At 42.6% G+C, this 20,093-nt stretch overlaps 1 protein-coding gene across 1 annotated transcript in view; it reads left to right on the forward strand.

The window, feature by feature from the left end:
* The window catches only part of LOC142487165 (poly(rC)-binding protein 3-like), an 895,499-nt gene that overhangs the window by 308,182 nt on the left and 567,224 nt on the right, over nt 1–20,093 (forward strand). The window lies entirely within an intron of this gene.

Below are 20,093 nucleotides of genomic sequence, written 5' to 3' on the forward strand. Positions count from 1 at the left end.
CGACCCCTCCCCCCCACCAGACCCGCTCCGAGCAACACCCCCAGCCAGCTACGCTCCGACACCCCCCCTCCCGATGCCAGCTACGCTCCGACACCCCCCCTCCCGATGCCAGCTCCGCTCCGACACCCCCCCTCCCGATGCCAGCTCCGCTCCGACACCCCCCCCCCCCTCCCAATGCCAGGTCCGCTCCAGGGTGTGAGTTGCCACTACGGCAGAGGTATGAGCCCTTGGCCTCCCACACAAAAACCTCGCTTCTCCTGCAGCCGGAACGTGCGGTGCAGCACCAGTCCAGAACTGCGTGAGTACAGGGCCAATGTCAGGTTTCCGAGTGCTTGCTCCGCCATGCTCATCCCGGTCCTGATCACTGCCGGGGGACACGCCAGCCAATGGGCGTGCATGTGCAAACCGGCTGCCCAGGAGGACAGTGCCACTGCCTGTCATTGGCTCCCCGGGACCTCCGGACTGGGGTGTGAGCTGGGAGCAGGCCCGAGGTACCGGCACTCACCTCGCAGCCCCTGCAGGTGGCACATAAGGTACAGCAGTGGGCCAGAGCCGCACGAGTACGTGGCGAAGTTTAGGGTGCCGAATGCCTGCTTCGGCATGGTCATCCCGCCCTTGCTCACTGCTGAGGGGAACAGTGCACCCACTTCCACATACTTACATACTATAAATATAGACATGGTAATAGTAAGAACAGTACAATTCTAACATGAGTTCATGTCCATTGTTGTGCAATACACACATACACACACAGACGCACACTTACAAACACACAGACATACTATAAATATTTCAGTACAAATATGAAAACCATTATAAATCAACCATTTAATTGGTTTAAAACCATTTAATATTTTATATATATATATATATATATATACATATATATATATATATATATATATACATATATATATATATATATATATATATATATATATATATATATATATATATATATATAGTGCAGTGTGCTGTGAGTGTGTGCAGTGTGTGCAGTGTGCTGTGAGTGTGTGCAGTGTACTCTGAGTGTGTGCGGTGTGCTGTGAGTGTGTGCAGTGTGTGCAGTGTGTGCAGTGTGCTGTGAGTGTTTGTAGTGTGCCGTGAGTGTGTGCAGTGTGCAGTGTGCAGTTTTTTTTTTTTAAATTCAGGGTACTTTCTCAAACCGCGTTATAGCGGATCGCGCTATAACGGGGTTGAGCTGTATAAAGGTAAAAAATTACACACTATACAGCTAAAAATCAGAAACTCTTCCTAATATAGAGGAAAAGTAAGTAGGTATGCATTTCCTGGTGGCCCATGCACCTTTTGGTGGGCTAGGTCTCTTAACCACCGCAACTGACTCAGTCCCCTGATTGGCTAAGGCTGTTGGTTGTTAGTTTGACCTGTGGTTTGGAGATAGGGAAGGTCAAAACAAAAGAAGCTGCATAAGTTCCGCTTCAGGTTAGTGTAATGGGGGAAAAAAACGGTGCCAAGGGGTGCTCAGAAACAGGCCCGTCCTGTAGGTTATTTGCCACTCTTAGGTAAGCACTATTAGAGCCGTTCCCCATTCCCCCCAATAGAAAATTCCCCTCAAATAAATTTCTTTCTCTCTCAGCACCTCCTCAACCTCTTTCTCACCCCCCTCATTCTCTCTCTAGCCCCCTCCTCTTTTAGGTGGGAGTATTTCCTCTTCTTTCTATGCAGTGGAAGAAATGCATAATATTGGTAGGTTGGACCTACTGAAATGGGTTTACTGTGACATGGTTGTAGGTTTAAAATGCTTTGACCAAAGGATTTAACTAAATGACCCATATTTATAATGAGAGAATATACATAAAATACACAGTCATATACTAAATCATTTGACATATTGGATGTAGCTTTGAGGCTTTCTAGAAGCCCCTTGTACTCAGGAAGGGGGCATGACGAACAGGGATTGAGGCCCAAGACAACGCTGAGGGGGTTAAAAGTTATACACACACATAGATTTGCTATTCAGTTACACTGACATTACTCCTAGCTCCATAGACATTTGAGTCCTCCAGGCTAATTATATACTCCTCCATACGGGGAGATCACAGTATATCTGATGTCTTACTGAATATCTCTTATTTTAACAATATATGTATTTTTATGAATTTCTGCTAGCGGACCTAGGCTGTCCTATTTTAATAAATTTGTTATAATACATTTATTCACACTAGGATTGTGCGCTCTTCTTTTTTCATTTTACATGTATTTTGGAATTAGGTTTATTCCTTGGAGAGCTGCCTTTATCCCCAGCTACTTGCATTCCTAACAATTAGTGGTTTATTCTTACATCAGTTTGCTGTATACACTACTTCTCTCATTACATTTCTGGTATGTAGTTTCATCTTCTAGTAATCTGTGGGCTTCCTGAAGATAGTCTATCCTATTTTGTATGACTATCAATCCCCGTTTGTCAGCCTGTCTAATGGTTATTTCAAGATTATTTTTGAGAGTTTTTAGAGAGGTGTATTAATTTTTGGTGAGATTAGAACATCTGCTAGATTTCTGGCTACAAACAAAATTAAAAATCTCTTTCAACAAGAAGCTGAAAGGTGTTGATAAAATCACCTCTAGCTTGAGTGGGGTAAAAATTAGAACGCCTCTTAAGGGAACTATGTATAATCTTAGCATGATCCTGTGAATCACAGATCCAATATGTCTTTCTCCCTCCAGCAGAAAAGAGAGGTACATTAGAATTGTGCCAGGTAGTGTTAGGACCTGCAGATTGGTCATGCCGTGAAGTGGCTGCAGACTAAGAACCTTTTGGCCAAAAGGTTTAACTAAATGACCCTTACTCATGAGCAGATAAGTGTCACGCTGTGCTCACCACAAACAGGACGAGACCCCGGTACTGAGATGGGAGTAGGTAAACACCAGACACAGACACAGGGGTCATGTCCAGAGTGTAGGGTAGTCTTGGTAGCCGGGTCTGGGGCGGAGAGGTCAGGGTTGTCATTATACTTGCCGAGATCAGAGTAGGAGAGGTCCGGATAATAGAAGGTACTAGTCGAAGGTCAGGTTTGTAGAGAGCAGGATGGTCGAGGTACAATGCCGTGGTCAGAGTTTGAGAGGAGTGGAGGGTCAGAGATAGCCGAGTTCGGAAAACCAGAGAGACAGATGGTCTAAGAACAAGCCAGGTCGGTACACAGAAGATAAATCTACGCAGCAAAACAACGGAAAAGGAACAAGGCACGGAGAGAGGTAAACACAGAGTAACAAGAACCTATGCTCAGCCAAAGTGCCAGTGGCACAGCTGAGCATAAATAGGCAAGACTAGCCAATCCACCTGGGGGTGGAGCAGAGGCGCGGCCTCTGCGGAAGCCAGTGATAGGCTGGGTCCGAGATCCAGGTGTAGCTGCTTGAGCTGATGAACAGAGGTTGACACAGAGCTTGGGTTTATCGCGCGGGCGTCACGTGCGTGCACCGCGCAACGATGACGTGCAATGTGATCTGGAGGCGGAGGCCTTCCCCGTGGCATCTGAGGATGTTGGGAGTGCGCGTATGCGCGGGTTGAAGGCACCGCATTGCCAGGGGAGCCCCGTGCGTGCATGTGGGTTGTGTGAGGACGCGTGGCTGTAGGATCTTGGCAGCGGGTGCAGGTTTGATGAGGACAGGTCTGCACGTGCGCAGGGTCTGTGCAGGAGCGCGCATGAGGCCACGCAGTGCAGGAGTCCTCACAGAACCCCCCCTTCAAGAGAAACCTCCGGGCGATTCCCAAAGGATTTTAGGGGATATTTCTGATGAAACTACCTGATAAGCTTGGGTGTATGGACTTTATGGTGTGGGATACTAAAACGTTCCTCTGGCCGTATACTTTCCAGTGAACCAGATATTGGATGGTCCTTCTTGAAATTCTGGAATTAATAATAGCCTGTATCTCGTATTCCTGTTGCCTTGTACGAGTTGAGGAGCCGGTGGTGCAGGAGAGGGATTCGGAAAACGGGGCTGCGGTAAGCCGGTTTCCGCAGAGAAATGTGAAATACAGAGGGGATCTTCATTGGTGATGGAGTTGGAGACGATATGCCACCGGGTTAATTTTCCCCAGAATAGAAAAAGGGCCCAAGAATCGTGGGGCCAGCTTGAGTGTGGAGACCTTTAGGCGTATATTCATAGAGGAAAGCCATATCTCCGGGTGAAAATTCTGGAATTTCGCGACGGTGGCGGTCAGCTTCAATTTTTTTGTCTGGATGTTGCACTCCTGAGATTCTCCTGAATCTTAGTCCAAAAATTCTAAAAGGCTAGAATCCGGTTGTCTGCCGCCAGGACCCCGGAAGATGTGGAAGCAACGGGAAGTCGTGCAGGGTGGAATCCGTAGTTGACGAAAAAGGGACACTCTCGTGTTGATTCATTCTGTAAGGAATTATGGGCGAATTCTGCCCAGGGAAGTAGATCTGTCCAATCATCCTGTGTTTCATTGATGAAGCAGCACAGGTACTGCTCCATGGATTGGTTGGTCCTTTCTGTTTGGCCATTGGTTTGGGGATGATATCCAGAGGAGAAATAGAGAGAGATGCCCAACCTTTTGGAGAACACCCGCCAGAATTTGGAGACAAACTGGAATCCCCTGTCAGAGACAATGCATAAAGTAATTCCATGGAGGCGGAAAATTTCTCTAATAAAAATATCCGCCAAGGTGGGAGAATCGGATAGGCCCTTGAGTGGGAAGAAATGTGCCTGCTTGGAAAAGCGGTCAATGACCACAATGATAGTGTTCATACCCCTGGACCTGGGCAACTCTATGATAAAGTCCATCAATAAATGGTTCCAGGGGCAATCAGGGATTGGGAGAGGGTGTAAGAGTCCCTGGGGTTTGCTGCAGGGGACCTTGTGTATGGCACATGTGGAGCAAGACTTGACGAACTCTTTGACATCTCCGTGAATGTTGGGACACCAGAAGGTCCATTCGATCAGGTCTGATGTTCTCTTGGTACCAGGATGTCCGGCAGTCTTGGAAGAGTGGCCCCACTCCAAAATGTTCCTATGGTATGGTGGGGGTGCTGCGAAGAGGCAGCCATCTGGAACCTTTAGCCCGTCCAGAATGTTGGTCTGATCCAGGAGGATGTTGTCCAGTATATCAAACGTGTTGGCGGATATGATCTATTTGGAGGGGAGAATAGTTTCAGACTTGTCCTCGATTATGCCTTCGATTAAGAATTGGCAGGAGGGAGCGTCTGCTTTCAAGTTTATGGAGCCGGGTATAAAGGAAATAATATAATTAAAGCGCGGAAAAAACAAGGACCAGGGGGCCTGACGGGCTACCAGATGTTGAGCACTCTCCAAGTACATGAGGTTTTTGTGGTCTGTTAATATTGTGATCAGACTCTATGTACCCTCCAATAGATGCCTCCACTCTTCTAATGCAAGTTTGATAGCTAGCAACTCCCTGTTTCCCACATTGTAATTTTGTTGTACTGAAGATAATTTTTTAGAAAAAAAAGCACAAGGGTGCAGGTTAGCTTGAAGAGCCCTTCTTTGAGACAGAATGGCTCCGGCTCCGATGTCAGATGCATCCACCTCTAGTGTGAACGGGAGTTTGGGGTTGGGATGGATCAGAACCGGTGCTGAGAACAAAATAAAGTCTCCCAAGTGAAGAGGTGGGAGTGAGGCAGAGCTGCTGCTGGCAGAGCTCCTTTGGGGGAATGACTGCGGCTCCGATAGCAAATAGGCTTGACATACCGGTCACCTTCATCTGACTAATATCCCCACTTCTGGCTAAATATTCTAAAATGACCAACAATGTTCTTATGTGGCTAATGTTGGCATGTCCAGATAAACTTTGGTTATGAGGAGCAAGCTTTGCTATCGCCAGCTACTGACCTATGTTTTGGCGTGGGAAATGCATTGAAGCATAACATTTCTGGCAGTCTTCTAGCAATACTGTCTTTAGCCTAGATGCTGTGAATGAGTCACATATTTCTGCATTCCCTAAAGGGGAACATTGTTTGTTGATTATTTGACTACTTTTCCTCCAGCCCTGAAAATAACAGCAAGGGGATCTCTCCTCTTTTTCATTCAGCACATCTGACACCATCTAATGATCTTTGTGAATTTACAACATGGGAAGGATGTTGATCCTGGGGGTAATCTGATTGTCAATTCATGGAGTCAGGAAGGAATTTATTTTCCCTTTACGAGATATCATTGGATATGTCACTGGGGTTTTTGTTTGCCGTCCTCTGGATTAATATACTGTAAGTAAGGATATAGGATAAGGTATCTGTCGTCTAAATTTGGCATAGGTTAAACTGATGGACGAATGTATTTTTCCAACCTCATCTACTATGTAACAAGGAGTAATTGTACAGTAGTAAATTATAAATGTAAAACAATAAATAAACAATTATGTAAAAAATGAATGTTGTTATTAGTTCTTATTAGGAATTTATTCAATTTTTTTAAAAGTGGGGGTGGGATAATGGGCGGGACTAAGTGGTGAGTAGCTTTTTTGTTGGGCGAGTAGCTTTTTGGCTAATTTGTCAAGCCGTGTGTGTGTGTGTGTGTGTGTGTGTGTGTGTGTGTGTGTGTGTGTGTGTGTGTGTGTGTGTGTGTGTGTGTGTGTGTGTGTGTGTGTGTGTGTGTGTGTGTGTGTGTGCGTGTGTGTATGTATGTATATATATATATAAATATATACATATATACAGCAGCGCCAGACTTTATTCTAAAGCAGCCTAATCCGAGCCGCTCTGATAACCGCGGCCAGACGTGCACTGTTTAGAAATTGACTTTTTTTTTGATCTATTTTTGATATGTTTGCGATCGTTTTTTTAGCGTTGTCTGCAATACCATCTAGAAACTCAAGAGGGTGATCGCGAGCTGTTGTCTTAAAAGTCTAAAAGCAATTCAACCTACAGCCGTACATTTCTGCAAGTCTGTGTGTGCGCGCACAGTAATTGTAAATTTGAAGATTTATATTTGAAGCAGAGATTAATTAACGTTCCGAGTTCATACTGTATACAGTAGTATGAGGCTCCTTAGCCATACACATAAAAATATGAGGACATCATGTATACATGATACTAAAGGGAAAAGAAGTACAGTATTACAAAAATGTAACATTGCGTCTTCTTCTGAATATAAAATCATCATATTTCTATATGTATTATTTATTAATCAATACTTTTGCTAGGCGCTCTTCTTTTCATACTGTTTTTATTTTATGCGCATGCATGTATGTCTCATTGGAACTTTGTGGAAACGCATTTGCGTGTCATTCTACTGTATTTCTGCGCATGCGTGTATGTCTCTTTGGAACATTGTTGAAACGCACATGCGTATCATCACATTTATGCACATGCATGTATTGTATGACTTCCCATTCAATTAGAATTTCACGTCTGAAAAAAAAAATATTTTGTTTCTCGACATGGGCTTGCATAACAATTCTTGATTTTCTGAGAATCAATCACTACTGTAGCTTTTTAATTCTACACTAGTCATGTATGTACTTTATGAGGTGGGTGGCTTACTGTGATTTTTATTTGGGGGTGTGGGGATCAAAACATTATGATGACCTGTTGAAAATATTTTTTTAAACTGATAATCCAGCATACAGTGCTCTCCCCCTCCCCCCCACGCACACACAAGGCTAAAGTATTTCTACTTCTTATAGACACCTCTCCCACACCATTCATTTGTAATGGTTGGCTTTGTGGCTTAGTATAATCTTCCCGAGCGTGTTCTCACATTTCTGCGCATGCATTTATTTGTATTTATTTGTATTGGCGAGAATGACTCATCCATCCACCCCCCAAACCCCGAAGCTATTCTTTAAAATCTTTGAGGCTTTGTTTACGGTAACGCATGCGCACGTGTGATAATCCCTTCTCGAATTTAATATGTTAATCTGATTAACCCTTCTTGGCAACTAACTAGTGTAGACCGAGCCTTTCATCAAAAACTTGTGAGGCTTTTTTTTTTTTTGTCAGTCAATGAGTTTAACCACTGGCCATAAGATTTCTCTGAACCACTAATCCCACACACTGCGATTGCAGCACCTACTGTATACCACCCCTAAACACTTCACACACAAAGCCAAACTTTATCCAAAGCAATTAACTTGTTATAAGCCCTTCATGGAGAATACCCCACACATTCTAATTGAATTTCAAGTTCAAAGTAAAATAAACCTTTTTTAAGGACTGATTTAAATAAACCATAATCTGAATCATGTTTTTGATACTGTAAATTAACAATATTTGCCATTCTTTCTTTTTCTGGGGGTGTTTAAATGATTCTCGGGAAATTTACAGGTAATTTCTTCTTTATTTTGTCAGGATATTCATGGAAAAATGAAACATGCAAAGAATCATGAATAATACAAAATGTACAGTCTTTATTTTCTTTGTCATGGCCACATTGCAGCTGTAGTTCATTGAGAGAGGGGGGTTTGTGTAAATGATGACTGTTGATACACTATACACACAGTTCACTAATTTTTCACATGATACCCCCCTCTCCCCACCCATCCTTTTTTAGTGCAGCTCTCTCTGAAAAGAAAAAATGAGTTCAGTTAAGTGCATATAATGGCATTGTATACAGTATCACTACTCCATATTGGACTATGCAGTTACTACTGTCAAACTACTGTATACTGGAACTCTATACTACATTATAACTACTGTATAACTACTGTACAGTACTTTGTAACAAGATTTGTAGTGCAGCTCTCTCTGAAAAGAAAAAATGAGTGCATTTAAGTGCATAAACTGTTAAACAATCTGTGCCATACTTACCTGTATCATACTTGGTGCACCTGTACTTACCATACTACAGTACTGTAGTGTACCTTACTACCTTCCTGATGCATGCCCATTACGCTCTATCACAATGGGCAACACAGTCGCAATATGATCTGTATATTTATTACATCTTTCGACGGTGAGTACATTGTTCCAAAAACTCAGTATGCCATCCGCCATATCATCCTTTTTTGAGGGTTTCACCACTTTTCGGATATGATCCTGGAGCATATCCTTTAGCATACCATTTTGATAGGATTGAAGTCTGGCGATCTGTCATTGGAGGAGGAAAAGAAGGAGAAATAGTTAAAGAGATAAACAGTAAACAGTGTAAAAAAATGAGAAATGGTTACCGTACTTACTCCGCTGGCGTCTTCACCCAGTTGATACTGTTGCGGCCCTTTTTAACCTCCTACATCCCCAAAAAATTCGGGGATGTTTTCCGTTTGTCACGGACTTTGCCGCGCGTCAGCCGCATTCACCAGACAGCGATAATGGCGCTTAACATTGAAAGCGCCCGCGGTGCCCAAACCGGCGGAAAACATGCCACATATGCCCGCGATTTTAAAAATCACGGGGAAACGGCCGCAGGAGGTTAAAGGCGGCCGCCACTGTACCACTGGCGAGAATATGCGCAGTTGACGAGGTGTGTTTGGGATCATTGTCCCGTAAGAACCGGTGACCATCTGGGAATTCACGTGTGATGTATTCCACAATCTCGGGCACTATTTTCTCTTGAAAAAAATACTTCATTCATGATTCCTGTAACAAGAAAAGAAAAGTGCTCAAAATACTGCACACGTACAGTACAGTGCATAAGGCTACAGCATGTGACTTTGTGCATTATTTTACAGCCAAAGATGACGATGCATCCTGGTCCATGCCTAGAGATGGCACCCCACACATGCATCTTCACTGGGTGTTTTGGACTTGGCTTCATAGATATGCGTCCTTTTTTGTGGAATGCAAAGGTGGCAAATCTCTCAAGCAATACAGTTGACTCATCAGTAAAGATGCAATCCTGAAAAGTCTCGCCCCTTTCGATCCACGCCCGTGTCTGGACCACTCTTTTGATCTTGTTAATGTCCCATATCATAGGGTACGCTCTGTAATGACAAGGAATAATTGTATAGTTGCTGTACAGTTACTTAAACCACCCTTTTATCTACTGTACTGTCCTATACTAACCTCACACGTCCATATTTCCACCCCATTCTGCATTTCATCTTCTTGATGCTGCTCTCAGATGCGGTTATATTGTGATTTTTCTCTAGAGCATCCTTGACCCTTGTGGCCTCCTCTCATCATTCTCTTCACTTATTTGGTCAACCAGAAGAGTTGTCGCCCTACAGTGTAAAGGAAAAACAACAATTAGTTACAGTAGGCCACAAGTACATACTGTACTGTCCTGGAGTTCTGGCAGCTATATTCATCTGTGATGCTCCATCATTTATGCTCAGGAATACAGTATGGTGAACTACTGTATATATAATATAGTTATATAAATTCTAATAGAGATATATATATATATATATATATATATATATATATATATAATATAGTTATATAAATATACATCAATATAAATTATAATGAGATATATATATATATAATATAGTTATATAAATATACAGCAATATAAATTATATACATATATTATAGTTATATAAATATACAGCGATATAAATTATAATATATATACATATATATTATATAGTTATATAAATATACAGCGACATAAATTATAATATATATATATATATATATATATATATATATATAATATAGTTATATAAATTATAATAGATATATATATATATATATATATATATATATATATATATATATATGCAAATATAGCTGTATGCTCATCTGCATGTCTTAGGCAGGTCTGCAACCCCACCTTTCCCCATTATCACCCAGCATACAGCACTTCCACTGCAGCAAGGGATTCTGGGAAATGACATGCAAATGACCACACAGTGTCACTTTTTGCCTCAATATTGCAGATGAGCATACAGCTATATTTGCATATTTGCTTTACTGTGGAGGGTTTTTGTCACTTTTTTTACTCACCATAACTTAACTCAGTATATTTATATATATATGTATGTATGTATGTATATATATATATATATATATATATATATATATATATATATATATATATATATATATATATATATATATAATAGCTATATAAATACACAGCTATATAAATTATAATATATATATATATATATTATAGTTATATAAATATACAGTGATATAAATTATAATATATATATATATATATATATATATATATATATTTAAAGTATATATTGTAACATTATAATATAATATTACTGGTACTTTATGTGTGTGTAATACTGTTTACAGTAAACAGTATACTGTGTACTGCATTGGGGTTGTGAGTGAGTGAGTCATAATGAGTAATAATGAAGTGAGTGATAATTAAGGAAAGAGGTGCAACTCACTTTGAAATAGAATGGGTGTCTTTAACTTAATTGATTATAAGAATCTAAGAATGTAATTATGATACTTGAGGAAAGAGGTGCAACATACACATTTTTTATCTCAAATAATTCCTAGGAAAAAGGTTCTGTTAAAAACAATAAGCCATGTAACCAGTAAAAGTGCTTTTACAGTACTGTACGGTAAAGAAAACATTAAAAATTCTTTACTTTGTGTCCGCTTGACATTTCTGGCCTCACCGTGGGCATGACAGCTCACGGTGGCTGCTGGTACAACGAGGCCAGAAGTACTTAACTAGCGTTGTATCTGTGAAATTCAGTGTCCTCTCTTGTACATATCCTGTATTCTCATGCTGAGATCCTTACAAATCTTTTTAACCGGCATCGCTGCGTTTAGAAAGAAATACAAGCACAAGAATGTATTTTCGATGTGTATTCAATGTGCAGTGAATCAACAAAATGGATGGTGTATTTATACTTTAATGAGTTTCATTACAGTACGCCCACTTTCAACACCTTCACCTCGTTGCCATGCACGCGACAAAAGAAACAAACAGGGGCACAGTGCATAAAAGGTGACACAAATTGAATAGCCTACCACTCGCTGATCTGTATCCTAACTTGCCCTTGTCCAGATACTGCATTGTGCCATCTGCTTCCATGGATCAACCCCGATTCTACGGACGCAGGAACCCACTCTCTTCTGCCGTGCCGCAAAAGCGAAAGGCGGAAGCCTTTTCCAAGCCAAAGCCAAAGCGAAAGGCCAAGGCTAATAAAGAAAACCTTCTGGCAACTCCAAAGGCTAAGAAACCTGGGCCTTATTATGTCAAGAAGAAATTCGCTGATGTAGAAAAAACGCAAAACCAATGGACGCCACCCATCCACGACTCTGCTCTCCCGGGTACCTCCACGTCACCTTCTCCTGCACTCATCGACGACGCTGCTCTCCAGGGAACCCCCAGGTCACCTTCTCCTGCACTCATCAACGACGCTGCTCTCCAGTGATCCCCCAGGTCACCTTCTCCTGCACTCATCGACAACGCTGCTCTCCAGGGAACTTCCAGGTCACCTTCTCCTGCACTCATCAACGACGCTGCTCTCCAGGGAACCCCCAAGTTACCTTTTCCTGCACTCTTTGACGATGCTGCTCTCCCAGGAACCCCCATCTCACCCGCTCCAGCACCCATCCACTCAGATGTCTACAGCACTCCTTGCACAAGATCCAGCTTGTTCGACCGCATGCTGAATGGGTTAAGTGTCGATATCCCTGAGAACTCTATGCTGGTAAAGATAGATCTTCTTTTAGAGACCATGCTAAATATGGATCAACTGATGGAGAAGATGGATAAGCAGATGGAGAAGATGGATAAGCGTATGGAGAAGATAGAGACTGACATAGCGGGAATACATATTTTGCTTGGAGTTCCTGCCCCTGTATGTCAGACGTAAGGGCAGGAGGGTGGCATGGATGTGACCTTCACCCTTCCATCACCAAGCGCACCCCCTCTGTCTGAAGAATATGTGTACATGTATGCCATTGACGAGGATGACATGACAACCCTGTCAAGACCACGCCAGGAGATGACAACACAGATAAGGCGACTAAGACAGGAGGAAAGCATCCTCCCAGACCACCTACCCTCGCCTGCTGCCACAAGCACACCCGCTCCAAGAAGCACACCCGCTCCCAGAAGCACACCCGCTCCCAGAATCACACCCACACACGCTTGCATTAAAACGGTGCCAGACATCACCTTGCGCGACCTGCCCCAGCAAGTCAGGGAGAAATATAGGGTTGCAAGTGCTGTTATAGCCCAGAGATATGCCATGTACATCTTCAAACACCACGTAAGTTACGAGGTGTACTGCGGGTGGACCCACAACGTGAATTACGAAGGGAGTCGCGTCAGAAATGCTCTTCCTGAAAATTTAAGGAGAACGATTGTGGAGGAATTGCGGCGCTATTTTACAATTAACGATCATTTAATGAGAATTGTGAGAGACTCCATTAATGGCATTTTGAGGCATACAAGGGCTTTGAGGCATACAAGGGCTCGTTCCTGAAAGGACAGACTGGTGGGGATCGATTTTGCTGCGTGATTGATCGTCTGTTCAAAAGTTATAGATAAATGTTTTTACTTAATCCAAATAAATAAAAAAATGTTGATTCTTTTTAATTGTTTCATTGTGTCACCTTTTATAACAAAATACAGTGTTTCTAAAACATACTGTACAGTCAGTAATGGTTGGTTAAAATCAGTCAGTCCGTTAAGAAGGCTACAAGAATTTGCATGAATGGCTCGGGGAAGGGGGGCGGGAACTGCTACTGTTGAAGTTTGTGCAGGATTAGTTAGTAAACACAATAATTTTCATGAATGGCTCGTGGGGGGGGGGGGTGTCTCTTGGTTACATACACGCATGCACATAATGTGATGACAGGCATATGCGTTTCAACAAGTTTCCATGAGACATACTGTACTGTATACTGTATGCATGCGCCTTAAATAAAAACAGTATAAAAACAATACATACAGGTATAGAATACACATACTGTATACTGTAGAATAAATACATACTGTATAGCATAAAAGTTAATATTTTTTTATTTTTGGGGTTTATTATACAGTATGTAAAAAATTATTGTATACTGTATGAAAACAGCAGCATACTGTTTAAGGTTTTCTATAAAGCTCACGGTTATTCTATCCTAATCAATAAAAATGGCACTGTCACTAAATTGTTGCCTCCACTACTTGGATTTGTAAATCAGATTTATCAAAGTGCAAGCAACGTTACACAAAGCGATATTATCCATCGAAATCCCTCCATTTGCCGTTCTCCGCTTGATAACAAAGTTTCTTTTCTGACGAAAAATAAAATTACTACTGGCACCGTACTGTATGTTATATTTTTCCGTTATTGTTGCTGATAGATTGTTCTTTTATTCAAAATTTATACCATAATGTTTTAACTCCAAAAAAATAAAACAAAGTTGAATATTTTTTTAATTGTTTCATTGTGCAAGCTTTTATAAAAATGTCAGTGTTTTCTAAAACATACTGTACAGTAAGTACTGTATAACATTTCACATACTGTAATGGTTGGTTAAAATTAGTCAGACCCCTAAAGAAGTTCCCACAGTCAGTCCCCATAGTCCCTTCAGTCAGTCCCCACAATAATTTTCTCGGGGGACGTCTCTTGTTCACATGCACCCATGCGCCTAAATGTGATGACACACATATGCGTTTCAAAAAGGTTCCAATGAGACATACAGTCCGCGCATGCGCCTACTGCTGCGGCAGAGTTTATTCGAGCATTTGCCCGTTCTCTGCCGCAGCAGTAGCCTGGCGCGCGCCCGAGAGTGACGGGCGCGCGCCGAAGCAGCGGAAGAGCGCCCTCCGATCGGGGTGCTCTCCCTACCGCTGCCGGGTCCGCCGTGTCCCCCGGAACCCCCTGCCGCTGTCCCGCGATCGCGGGACACCAGGGCTCCCTCGGGGAGCCCCTGGACGCACGTGCAGGGGGCGCACGCTCCCGATGACGCGTGACCGCGCGTCTATGACGCGCGGCACGCCGAGGGGCGGCCACTAGCAAGCCGGGAGATTTCCCGGCTTGCGGTACCGACCACACTCGGATAAAGTGTGTCGGTACTGTAGCTGTCCACAAATTGTTCAGTATCTACTGTAGAAGCTGCTCAGCCAATGATATTGCTGGACTAAATTTTCTCGAATTGTGACTAAAATAATAGAACTAAATAACCATAAGCAAAGCGATTGATTACAGGAGAATGGACCGATCTGCAGTAACTAATCGCTTGACTGTGTGCATAATGTATTGATATTTTAAAAAAATAATAAAATATGGCAGCTGCACTGTACCCTCACCATAGACTTTGCCATACAGTTGGCGCCGAGCCACTGCCACCAGTCCCGTATTCTTGATTATACACATAGTTGGTAGGTGACAGCGGGCCTGCTACACCTGTAGTTGAGAGCTGATGAAGCTGGAAATCTTTTTGGTACATGGAAGTTTGCTGGTATCTGTACGTGAAATCTTGCTCAGGCTGCAGGTATCCAGGAGGGGACAGATAGCAAGGGTTGCCGGTTACCAGGTTTTTACTGACGGTCGGACCGTTATTGTAAGCCGGTGCTGGCGCCGGTGCTGTTCTATTGCTTGCCTGGGACTGACGAATCTTAGTTGGTTTTACTATGACCTTTTGCCTTTTTAAGTCTCCATGATCAAAGATACTGGAAAAATCTGGCGCAACACACCAATATCCTCCTCCTGTAACTCTGGGTGCAGGAGCAATACGAAAAAAAACACGGATCGATACATAACTTTTTCCTTATTGCACGCTTCCACACACGAGCATCTGGTGAAAATTTGTAAAAGTCATAATTTTCGATAAAATATTGATAAATTTGACCAACTGTGGCCATTTTATCATCTGCTGCATTAATTGCAGACCATATTAAATAAGCGTACGTTATGTCGGGCTTTTTGCACACGGACTGCGGCGGTGCACTCATCTCGGAACTCTCTGGACAATAGAACACCAGACACTGTGCATTTAGTTTGTAACTTCTTCAGTACCAAGGTCAATTCACAATGGACCACTGTGGTATTTTTTAAACACCTGCAAGTCGACACATTACTGAAGCACATTTACAGTACTGTAGTGTACACATTAGAATCATTGCATTGCATTGTCATTGCAGGACAGGAGAAATCCAGTACAGTTATGTAAAAAAGACACTGTGCATTGAGTTTTTATTATGAAACACCTAAATTGATACAGTATTGTAACTTCTTCAGTACAAAGGTCAATTCACAAAGGACCACTGTGGGTTTTTTTAAACACCTGCAAGCCGATACATTACTGTAGCACATTAGAATTCATTACAATTCATGAATATCTGCCACCTGGCGGATACGCGAAGAAATGCCCCCAATTAAATCCGAACCATTATAATTAAACAGATCAACGGCGGGTGCTGGGCGGCGCGACTGCGGCATGAATGCGGCATGAATGCAGTGAAGCGTATGGAATTCAGAAAATGCAACCGCTATGCCCCCGAGAAGTTTTAAAATAAAAGCTGCCACAGCAGTGTAGCAAATAAAAAGATAATTTGTGAGCACATTCACATGTCTTAGGCAGGTCTGCAACCCTGCCTTTCACCATTATCCCCAGCATACAGTGCTTCCACTGAAGCAAGGGATTCTGGGAAATGACATGCAAATGAGCACACAATATGTCACCTTTTATCTGAAAAACCATTGTTACATGGAGCCCATATGTACTGCTTGCTTTGTATTTTCAAGACTGTAGGGTTTACCACCACGTTTTAAGTTATGGTAGGTGAAAAAGGCAACAAGAAACCACTTGCATGTCATTTCCCAGAATCCCTTGCTGCAGTGGGAGCACTGTATGCTGGCGATAATGGTGAAAGGCAGGGTCGCAGATCTGCCTAAGAGTGTGCCTGTAGGCGGACGCTCACAGAGGTATGCAAGGGAGACTGATTATAGTGAAATTAAATAAGCCTTTTATTGCGCCTTTTCCTTAACATCAGGAAACCATCCAAACAAGGGGTAAACAAAGCTTATATTCACTTGGGAGTTTTTCTAGTGAAATACTTTGCAGTTCACAACTCCCTTAGATAAGCATGTCTCCCAGCCCCAAACATATAGCATGAAATGAACAGATATAAAAAGTCTTGTAAATAAAAGTCTTATCTGTTCCTTGTGGTTTGGAGGGAAAATCTTCTCTGCCCCTGGTTGCTACCTTTTCTTCAGGGTTTGTCAGCATTCAGGTTTAGAAGTTTCCCCTATGTCTTGAAAGCAGCTCTGCTGTTTCTTCTGGCAGGGCTCAAGACAAGTGCCTCAAAGTTCAGCTCAGGTGTGAGCTAAGGAGTCTCTCTTCCTGTCTCAAAAGACAGGTTTTTCTAAGCCATCTAATCAGGCAGGTGGTGTTTGTTAATTGACTACCAGCAGTTAACCACCACACTGCTGGATTAGAGGCACATTACCTGAACAGGGATAACTCCCTTGTTACAGTGCCTATCTGTTATGTTTGAGAAACACTCGCATTGACGAGCCCTTTCTTTCACTGACTTCATCAGCCAGTGAGTTATAGCTTTCTCTGACCTGCACAATACCCATTTTATGTTGGTGGGAGCCTATTTCTGTAGATTTCTCATGCCTTTATATTCCTGTGCTATTGCATTCTATGTTTGACCTTCATTAGACATACTGTAGGTTTAGAGGAGAAATTCAGAAATGATTTTCATTGGTAATTTCGTTTCAGCAGCATGCATCAAAAGCAAAAAGAAAAGTCACAGACTGCTTTTTAATCAGTATGATACAACCTCATTTGTCTGAGTGTAGTTAGGAAAGAGACATTTTTGCTTTATTATAGTCAATCTACAGTCAGAAATTACTTAGTGCTACAGTATGACAGTAAAACTAACTACGTGGCATAATTTGTACTGTGTATGTATAACAAAGGCTAATTTGTTCTTTTTGAAGCTCTGAGGGCATTGCATCTTTTTTTCAGTCCTACTTCTAGTGCTGTTAGTATATACATATACACATATCTGGGCATATGTGTACATTTTGGACCCAATAAACCACTTTTATGTGATAATCTCTCGTGCTGTTCCGGTATATTGGATGTCTAGGGACACACAAACACACCAACACATACGTATGTATATAAATAAATATACTGTATATATATATATCATCACCTTGAGAAAGGTCCCGTGTGGAGGACCGAAACGTTGGTTTTTATGTCTCACTAAATACAAAATCTTTTGACTACCTCGTGGAGTGCTGCCACTGATATTCGGTCACACGGTATCGTATTACCTATATATATATGTATATATATATATATATATATATATATATATAATTGTTGTATGCTAATTAAGACAAAACCTAAAGCATAATATAAAATAAAGGAACGTTTACTCCATGAGCAAATCAATTTAATATAAAAAAGTGATGAATATTTATCAGGATTAAAAACGCTCACAAACAATTCAGTCTTTAAAGCACTGGGGGACGTGGGGAGAACTGCAACTGCTACGCACTCAGCACTTTTAGATGTCCATTGAAGCATCCCAAAACCGCCAAAATCCAATAGATTAGGCACTACTGCTGCGGCCGAGTTTATTCGAGCATTTGCCCGTTCTCGGCCGCAGCAGTTACCTGGCGCGCGCCGGAGGGTGCCGGGTGCGCGCCGAAGCAGCGGAGGAGAGGCCCGCCGATCGCGGCTTCCCCCTCTCCTCTCCGGGTCCGCCGGGTCCCCCGGAACCCCCTGCCGCCGTCCCCCACATCGCGGGACACCAGGGCTCCCTCGGGGAGCCCTGGACGCGCGTGCAGGGGGCGCAGGCACCCGATGACGCGTGACCGCGCATCGGTGACGCGCGGCACGCCGAGGGGCTGCCACTTGCAAGCCGGGAAATCTCCCGGCTTGCGGAACTGGCCACACTTCAATAAAGTGTGTCGCCAGTGTATATGGAGTAATATAGCACCCAGCTGTAACATCACATTGAAGGGAAATCTCTCCAGATGGATATGAGACCAAGGACGTAACTGTATTGCTGTGCCTGTGGGCGCTTCCAAAATCGTGTGCCGTTACTGCCTTTACGTGGCTACCAAACGGGCTGGTCGCTGACTCCAATGTCACAGCTTGTATCCCTCTGGTGTGCAGAGCTACCGATAGGCTCAACAAATGATCCAATGCAAGATTGCCCAGCACGTTTCATCGCAAAACTATGACTTCCTCAATGGTACAGCACACTCGCAGTTTTGCAATGAAACTCATTGTGACAGTCTTGCATTGGATCGTTTGTTGAACCTATCAGTAGCACTTAAGACTATACACTCCTCTGCCCCTACTTAAACTGTATTTCAGTCCTAATTTCTCACTACACACCTGCCAGACTCTTGCGTTCTGTTCAGTGATGTCTTCTGTCTACCCCCTTTGCCTCTTAAGCCTTCTCCCGCCTAAAACCTTAAGATGTCTTCCAGCACCGGAAGGTATTTTATGGAATAGCATTCTTTGAAAATATAGCACTGTACAGTATATATTCGTTAGGATCCAGTGGTAACTTTGGTATACAACAGTTTATTATAAAATAACATATCATGATTTTTTTTGGGGGGGGGTGAAGACCATATATTTACAAATCTGCTATAAATGGAATATTTGGATATATAGCAAACACCTTTGTTTACCTATATCTCAGCTTGCTGTTTTATTATTTCTTAGTTGACCTTTTCAAAGTTTGGTTCAGTTTAAATTGTGTCTATTCTTTACAGCTGAGGTGTGTTTTATATTTCACTTTTGATTAGTTGAAGTGTAGTCTACAGCAGGGATGCGCAAACTTTTGGTGCTGCGCGCCCCTGTCTCCTCTCCCCCAGCAATCGCGCCCCCCTTACCTTACTGACACGGAGTCATGTGATGTCCCAGGACCCTTTGGCATCATCTGACACCACATTGCCATGGCGACACGTCGCCCGAAGCCGACTATATCACGGTAAGTGAGTTACAGAGGCCTCGCGCTGCCGCTCGGAAGAGCGCAGGGCCTCTGTAAATTCCGCATCCCCAAAGGAAATCTTGCGCCCCCCAGTTTGCGCACCCCTGGTCTACAGTACAAATCCAGACAATGCATTTTCTAAACTACATGAAGTAGAATATATTTGTTGTGATCCAAAAGAAGTTACTCATTCCTACAGTCAAAATGTGCAATTAATTACGAATAAATTAATTAAACAGCAAACAATTACACAATTTGCATGTTGTATCCCACAAATGTATCTTTTCTATCTTTATTTGTTCCTGTATTTTAAATACCCTATT

Source organism: Ascaphus truei, chromosome 2 (assembly GCF_040206685.1).
Source record: "Ascaphus truei isolate aAscTru1 chromosome 2, aAscTru1.hap1, whole genome shotgun sequence".
Taxonomy (NCBI): Eukaryota; Metazoa; Chordata; class Amphibia; order Anura; family Ascaphidae; genus Ascaphus; species Ascaphus truei.